This window comes from Ambystoma mexicanum, chromosome 1p, assembly GCF_040938575.1.
Source record: "Ambystoma mexicanum isolate Mex_15411 chromosome 1p, UKY_AmexF1_1, whole genome shotgun sequence".
NCBI lineage: Eukaryota > Metazoa > Chordata > Amphibia > Caudata > Ambystomatidae > Ambystoma > Ambystoma mexicanum.
In genome coordinates, this window is record NC_090921.1 from 1,199,575,864 (window position 1) to 1,199,584,389 (window position 8,526).

Consider the following 8,526-nt stretch of genomic DNA (forward strand, 5'->3'; position numbering starts at 1 on the left):
AATCTTTTTGGTAATTCCCTCCCACTTCATGCCCCTCCCTGCCGAAAATACATCCACCTGGCATCTCTTTGAGCTAAGTTTACTTAAGCCTTCCCATCAAACTTTGTGCTGGACGTGCATGCCAGTGTTCTGAGAGTTCATGGTTTCATTGGAGCTGTTAATTGACGACTGGCATAATATTAATATCTGAACCAGGTCTGCCTTAAGCCACTCGATTTATAAGCACTATGCATGTCCTTCACTGGAGTCCTGTTAAAAACAAGTATTGGGAAAGCCAACAGTTTGGATTGCATGTAAGTATTAGGCATTTGTTAAGCACTGCTATTATATGCCCCAGCACTCACACCTTTTTGCAGCTGAAACCATCTCTGGCCAGTTAATACAACGAAGGCGGTGGCTGGCAAATGCTTTTCACATGCCTACACAAAAGCCAAAACTGTTGGCATTGCGAATGCTTGTTTACTCCAGTATGGCTCCTTTTTCATTATAGTCATTTGCTGTGATTTTCAGCAAAACTCAATTGGATATAAACAGGACAGAATATCCTCTAAACAAAGAGGACTTTGTTGGACATCGAGGTCCACTGCATAAACAATGAGTTCCCCTACCATTAATCTAAAATGGCAACTATCACCCTGACTGGGCTTCATTGCAGGGCCCAACACAAAAGAAATTAAGAGGGTCATTACAGATGTAAAACAGTGAATGATGGGGGCGATGATAAGATTTCATTGGGTCCGGGTGAAAGGACTGATGGAGTTGACCACTGGGACAGGAAAGGGAACAGGCCTTCACATCTCAGGAAAGGCTGCAACAACCTTAGCACAGGCCTCACAGGTGTCTTACATGATGCAAATACAGCTGAGAACAAGCTGAACAACCAATCCATGCAGACTTCAACACATGGCAAACTCCCCCCATCGGGACAGGCCCCATCACCACATTCCTGATACCAATGATGTTATGCAGAAGCAAAGCTGGAAACATTGATAAAGGAGGGGGTATTAATACATAACTACAGACTACAGGCCTCACACAACGTAGAAAGGTCCCTAACATCTCGAGCAGTGCTTAATTTGTAACAAAATAAGTGCCAGGGTCCAAATAATAGCTAGCATGTTTATGCCATAACCAGGCGTGCCGCCGCCACCCCACTCCCATTGTTGTCACCACCCACAGCTGTTCCTGACAGTGTCAACATATTTCGGGTTGCAGTCCTAACCGGATCATTGGTGGTGATGGATGCACTGCTTGTGCAATATGTATGATTTAGACATATCAATCAAAAGGAAGTGTGAGGTGCAGACAAGAGGTATGCTGATGCCACAATATAAATATAAAAGGATGTATAAATGGCAATCAGCATAATATAAAATAACACACCACACCAGCTGTGTCTTGAAAATAGACAACACATGTTTAGCTGCTTCTTGAAACACATCACCATCAGGTTTGTTCTCTGATTCTATGTGTGGCAATTGAAGTAAGTAAAACATCTATCCATGGAAAATAGAACAAACATAATTTGACGGACAAATGTAGACACAGTTACTGAACTGATGCACCTGCCTGTTAAACACTGCAGCAAGATCTTGGATAGGTTGCCACTCAGCACAGGCACGCCTTGGCAGTGGTCTGCTCCCTGGCCTTGCCCTTGGGGTTGTGGTGATGTCTTGAAACAGTCCTGCTGCTGTCCTCTGTACTGTGTTCTCCTCTGTCCTACTAATGGCATTGTTGATTGTGCAGCATCATTCACAGTTAAGTGCTAGCATGTGCTTAAGACTGTGCCACAGGTCTAGCACATGCCTGCATATGGGCACATTTCATGCCTGCCTCATACCTGAAGTGAAAGGAGCAATGTCCAGCTTAACAGGGCCCAGTGTGCGCCTACTATATGGGGCGTTACGTAGCAGGTGAGTGCAGGCTGCACCAGACCCTCCTGGGCCTTGTTTTCAGACATTGTTTTTTTTAAATCTCAGCCCCCACCCCCAGATTGAGTCCTCGATTGCCTGACCTCTCCCCTGATTGATTTCCCCTACCCCGGCCCTCCTCCCGCCTCCCATCCCACCCCCCTTCACTGATTGGTCACCAGAAACATCTTGCTTAGTCCTACACAGTGGCACTGCTCCCTGCACGCCAGCTTTTTGCCAAAACGTAGCAGATGAGTGCAGGCTGCACCAGACCCTCCTGGGCCTTGTTTTCCAGCATTGTTTTTTTTAAATCTCAGCCCCCATCCCAGATAGCGCCCTCAATTGCCAACCTCTCCCCTGATTCATTTCCCCTTCCCCTGCCATCCTCCCACGTCCCATCTCACTCCCCTTCCATGATTGGTTACAAGGACCAGCTTGCCTAGCCCTACACACTGGCACTGCTCCCTGCACGCCAGCTTTTCGCCGAGCATAGCAGGTGAGTGCAGGCTGCACCAGCCCTCCAGGGCCTTGTTTTCCACCATTTAAAAAAAGAATTTCAGCCCCCAGCCACAGATTGCGCCCTCGATTGCCCAACCTCTCCCCTGATTCATTTCCCCTTCCCCGGCCCTCCTCCCGCCTCCCATCCCACCCCCCTTCCCTGATTGGTCACCAGGACCAGCTTGCCAAGACCTACACACCGGCAATGCTCCCTGCACATCAGCCTTTCGCCAAGCATAGCAAATGAGTGCAGGCTGCACTAGACCCTTCTCGGCCTTGTTTTACGCCATTGTTTTTTAAAATCTCAACCCCCAGCCCCAGTCGCACCCTTGATTGCACAACCTCTCACCTGATTCATTTCCCATTCCCCAGCCCTCCTCCTGCCTTCCATCCTGTCCCCCTTCCCTGATTGGTCAAATTGCCGCTCTTAACTCACCTCGCAGGGCAGCCCTGTGCTCATGCTGCCCCTGTGGCTAAGGGCCCTGGGCAAAGGGCTGCTCCAACAGAGGCGGGTCCAGGTTGTGTCTGCAGGTGTCAGCAGTGGAGGCCAGTGCCCAGCCGTCAACCAGCAGCAACCATCAAGCTAAGTGTGGGCTGGGTGTGGAGTAGAGCAATCACTCTACTCCAGAACCCGTGCCAGTCAACCTACCCTCAGAGCATAGCGGACCAGGATATTAATACTAACCCCTTAACAGGTAGATATAACTGTGAATATTAGCCTGTGTCACATCTAGACAGGATTGTAAATGTTGGCCTGCATCACTTCTAGACAGGATTGTGAATGTTAGCCGGTGCTACATTTAGATACAATTGTGAGTATTAGTCTGCTTCACATCTAGACAGGATTGTAAATGTTAGCCAGCCCCACATTTACATATAATTGCCTGTATCACATTTAGATAGATTTGTCAATATTAGCCATTGCCATTAGCCATATTAGCCATTGCCACATTTAGAGAGAATTCTGAATTGTGAATATTGTGAATATTAGCTCGCATCACATCTGCCACATTTAGATGGAATTGTGAATATTAGCTCACGTCACATCTAGACAGGATTGTAAATGTTGGCATACATTGCTTCTAGACAGGATTGTGAATGTTAGCCAGTGCCACATTTAGATATAATTGTGAATATTAGCTTGAGTCACATCTAGACAGGATTGTGAATGTTGGCTTACATCGCTTCTAGACAGGATTGTGTGGTTGTTAGCCAGTGCCACATTTAGATATAATTGTGAATGTTGGCGAGTGCCAAATCTAGATAGACTTGCGAATATCAGCCATTGTGATTGTAAATCACGCTCTGAAACACTTGTGTACGAGCGCAATATGAATACAATATCAATATCAATATCAATGTTAACCAGTGCCACATTTAGATATAATTGTGAATATTAGCTCGCGTCACATCTAGACAGGATTATAAATGTTGGCTTGCGTCGCTTCTAGGCAGGATTCTGAATGTTAGCCAGTGCCACATTTAGATATAATTGTGAATGTTAGCCAGTGCCAGATCGAGATAGACTTGCAAATATCAGCCTTTGCAACATTTAATTGGAATTGTGAATATTAGCTTGCATCACACCGAGACATGATTGTAGATTTTGGCTTGAGTCACATAGAGACAGGAGTGTGAATGTTAGCCAGTGCCACATTTAAATATAACTGTGAACATTAGCCTGAGTCACATCTAGACAGGATCGTGAATGTTAGCCAGTGCCACATTTAGATATAATTGTGAACATTAGTCAGCTTCACATCTCGACAGGATCGTAAATGTTAGCCAGTGCCACATCTAGTTAGACTTGCGAATATCAGCCATTGACACATTTTATTAGAATTGTGAATATTAGCTGACGTCACACCTGGACAGGATTGTAAATGTTGGCTTGCGTCACAGCTAGACAGGATTGTGAATGTTAGCAAATGCCACATTTAGATATAATTGTGAATATTACCCTTCGTCACATCTAGACAGGATTATGTATGTTAGCTATTGCCACATTTAGTTAGAATTGTGAATACAGCAACCTCAAAACGCGTAAATGAAATCCGGAACAGTGGGCTCGTAAAAATAAAACCTCCACTCCAGACACTCGCCTCTCGTATCACTATGCTCACTCTCTACTCTACACCAACACACAACAGAGCGCAGCTGCACCCCTCGATCAATTTTGGCCTAGCTGCTCACATACAAACAGTACTCCTTGAACACCTCAACATCCTGCTAGAGCGCAGCTATATCCCACAAAAAATCAGCCTAGCTGCACGCTTAAGCATCCTACACTGGCCTAATGCATCCAGAATCCAGTCCTGGAGCCCAACCTCCAGACTGCACACATTCGACTGATCTCAATACCACTACACCTAATTTTAGGATGCAGCTACCATCTGCCAATCGCATCAGATGCACACATATTGAGTGCACCCAAGCACCCTATGATATCCTACTCTCATGACTGACCTGGACTACGGTCCCCGAGGGTGTTCAACCCACAAGTGCTTTGAGGTCATACCGATGATATATAGAGCGCTATATAAATGCTGAATAACATATCATAACATAACTATGTGCCTTCACCTGCAGGGGCACATCAGATGCAGAGACGTGCATGCCACATGCCAGTAACGCTACTTACACTTTTGGATGTGTGTGCTGTCCTGTGAATGTATTTGCCCCAGGTAATGCACCTGCCTGGTTGCTGTCAGCACCACATGCCTGAGAGAGCCACCCTGCAGTACGGCTGATTATACAGTAGTGGAGTGCCACCAATGTCATGCAGGCTACTGGAGCAGTGCATGGGCATGACCAAATGAGCAATCAGTGTTGTCAGCTTCCAACTCATTGGTACCAAAATAGATAACTAGCACACCAGCACGAGTGTGGGTCATCAGTTCATCAATAACAATTAGCCAGACCCAGATGTAGGGTTACGTGACTTGTGCACACTGTTGCTGCTTGTTGTGGGACTGTGACTGACAATTAAAATAATAAAGCTACCAAAACGCCACATTCTAATCAAACTGAATATGAGACACTAGGTGCTGGTGCTCAGAAATAAGTGCCAGGGTTGAGCCCTGGCAAACACACCCACAAATTAAGCTCTGATCTCGAGAAGCCGCGGCATCATCAGTAATGCCCTGGGTGTTGGAGGGGAAGGAGGGGGTTAAAAACGGATTCCCTCAGGGGAGAGGTGCAAAATTCAACAGCAGCAGAAAGCACATCACAGCCATTCACCAAAGGGCAGACAAATAGACTTCTTAACAAATATCTCTCCCTTACAGGCCTATGAAATGATTCCATGTAAGAAAGGTGGGCGCCCAGATCATCAACTAAGTGTAACCTTTGCTACTGGGAAATTGTTGATTTTTTGGAAATGACAAAAGTTTCGCAAGTGCACAAATGTACACCTTTAGAGAAACCAGACAGGCAGAATGAGAGGTGCCGACAAACACAGACTGACATACAAACACACAAAGATGGAGGCACAAGGGCACAGTCACATGACAAATGTGTGAGGGAAGTCTGTGAGGTACTCCTAGACACGCTCATATGAGTCCCGCGCCCTTTCTAGCCGCCATTGAACTGAATACAGAAAGGTTTCACTGTGCAAACAGAGACAGGCAGGTCAAAGTCCCGACCATCCGTTGCGAAGAGTCGATATCCTCGTGCCTACGGCATTTTATTTTGCAATCGGCTTTTCACTCGGTTATCTACCGTTAAAACAGCAGGCGCACCGCCTTTGCAAAAGCATACCCATTGCATGTGGCTATGCAATCCAAATCACTTACAGCATGTTAAGGCCATAGTCTCTCCCATAGTGTCCGTAGATGGCATATATTCGGATGGGGTACTCCAAGGGGACGCTGGTGACGACGCAAGGGACCCAGGGCATGCACAGCAAATAGGGCAGTTTTGCAATGCTTCTCTCTGGCCCATTTAAAGCAGAACAACCTGTGCATCTGTAGTGGACGCCCCCTAACCCACCCACCAATGTATATGATAAAGGCAGCATGCAGCAAAGGTCAAAGCCCCCTAATGAATGGATCTAAACGTTACCGTTCTTTTTTCTGGTATTGGGAACATTAATTGACATGGTAAAACGGCTAACATGTGCAGTTTACGAAGCAACTCAAAGATCATGACCTACCCCAGACCTGAATGTGAAATTGCAGGTGGATATCTATCAGCAACGGTACTTTAATCGGCGCGGTTCAGGTGGACTTTTTATAGATAACAATAGTGAAAGAACGGAACTCAAAATGTGTATGTGGTCATTCCGAATCCTGACTGACAGGAAATTCTCCACAGGCCGGAGACTTGGGGAGACATGGACGAGTGAACATTCCCCGGATGTTGCGTTACGCCAGTGGGATGTAACCGTCATACTCCATTGACGTTATGTCCTAGAGAAGGAGGAGACAGCATCTGGACACAGCTTTAAGCACTAACGGCTTCCCATCTAAGTCATTCAACAATTCAACAGTACTTGTGGGTTCTCGCACTCTACAACCATGAAAATAATACCTCAGCCAATCAAAAGTCTGTTTCTAGAGATGTGGTTTAGGTACTAACTGTGAAGGGTGGAAAGAAATAGCAAGTCTGCTCCACTAAAATTAATCTGTGCTCTCCCGTCGCAGAGACAGCACCAAGGGGTGGCCACGGCCCCCCTTATAAAAATGCTGGCCCCCATGGGCCCGCCTACCGGTTATGTGACTGTTTTGGTGTGCCACCACAAGATTTCCAGTAACCTCATCACTCCACCCCTATGAAAAATGTCTCGGGGCGCCACTGTTCTGTCGATCCTGCTAATGGTCTGTATGTTCACACCTACCCCTTAAGTCTTATTCCATCACCCTTTTGTTCAATACCTGACCCTTAAGTCTACACATGGTTGATGAAAAAACACAAAGCAAAATGCAATAAAATATAAAAGAATTACATATCTTGGGAACCTTCTATGTTCACTCCCCTTATGCTCGTCCTTTGAGCGGGTGGAATGCCGATGCTAATAACAATGGATGTAATTATATTTATACTAATCACAATAAAACACCTGCACATCATTCCCAGTCACATTGTCGCTGAGTCTCGCCGCAGTGCGGCTCTCTAATCGCAAGGTATGTTCGAATCCCTCGCCTACTTCATTCGATCATTACATGCCTGACCGAAATGTTCACGAGAGTTAAAAGAAAATTTGGTAAAACGCATGCACCCTGCAGGTTGCAGACTCCGACTCTGCATTTCACAATGTCCACTTTAATTCGGCGCAAAGGGCATTACTCTTTGTGATATGTGTTACACAGTCAATATTCAAAGATAAGGGGACCATTGGCCAATGCCACCATTTCTTCCTGAGTGATTTTGACTGAAATGGGATTTTCAGCAAGATTGTAACCTCCCAACTAGTCGAACGGGATTCCCGTAGATTAAATATCAGAGTATACAAAAGCACCTGTTCAGGGAGGCACAGGTGTCCCGTTTCTTTAGTGCCGTATGTGTTTAACTCACAACCGACAAGGACGATGCTCTTTTCAGAAGGGTCCAGTACAGTTCACATATCTTACCCAGGTGCCTTCCGGCTGAGCCACCGCGGAGTCTATTTCAGGGTCCCCCGCCGGAGTGAGGTGGTCCGTCCCGCAGAAGTCTCAGGCCAAGCGCAGCCTGCGTCGGCCGACAGCATCCCCCTTACCGGCGCATTCCAGAGACATTTAGAAAGGGGCGTGAGGGTGGGCGCGGCGAACACGAAATCAACTTAAATCCAACGAGAAACCCGGCAGCAAAAGCCAAAGAGCCGCATATCACCTTTCGTACCTGGTTGTGGGACTTTCGCTTCAAACTCCCTAGGAACACCAGGGACAAGCGACAGGGAGGGGCGGCCCGGGGAGTGCTGGGGGAGGTCCGCTGCTGATTGGGAAAGCTCAATTGAAGGCTAAAGAGGTAACCTGATGATTTTCCTCTGTCCCCTCCTCCTCCCTTCCCTGCCCACTAAAGCATACACAACTTACTTATGCCAGGCAGACTGGCAGCAGTCTTTGCTGATGCACTCTACCAATTGCAGACTGTTTCACCGTAACGCCTAACTTATTTTTGTAAAACATAAACGATAATGCTC

At 46.6% G+C, this 8,526-nt stretch overlaps 1 protein-coding gene across 3 annotated transcripts in view; it reads right to left on the reverse strand.

The window, feature by feature from the left end:
- HPN (hepsin) overlaps positions 1 to 8,297 on the reverse strand; it is a 780,351-nt gene extending 772,054 nt beyond the window's left edge. The window contains exon 1 of one of the 3 annotated variants that reach the window (XM_069604921.1): positions 7,979 to 8,297. The gene's annotated coding sequence lies outside the window, so the exon portion shown is untranslated. The remainder of the gene's footprint in view (positions 1 to 7,978) is intronic. The other 2 variants (XM_069604920.1, XM_069604919.1) reach the window with 2 other exon arrangements.
- Between the last annotated feature and the right edge of the window lie 229 nt (positions 8,298 to 8,526).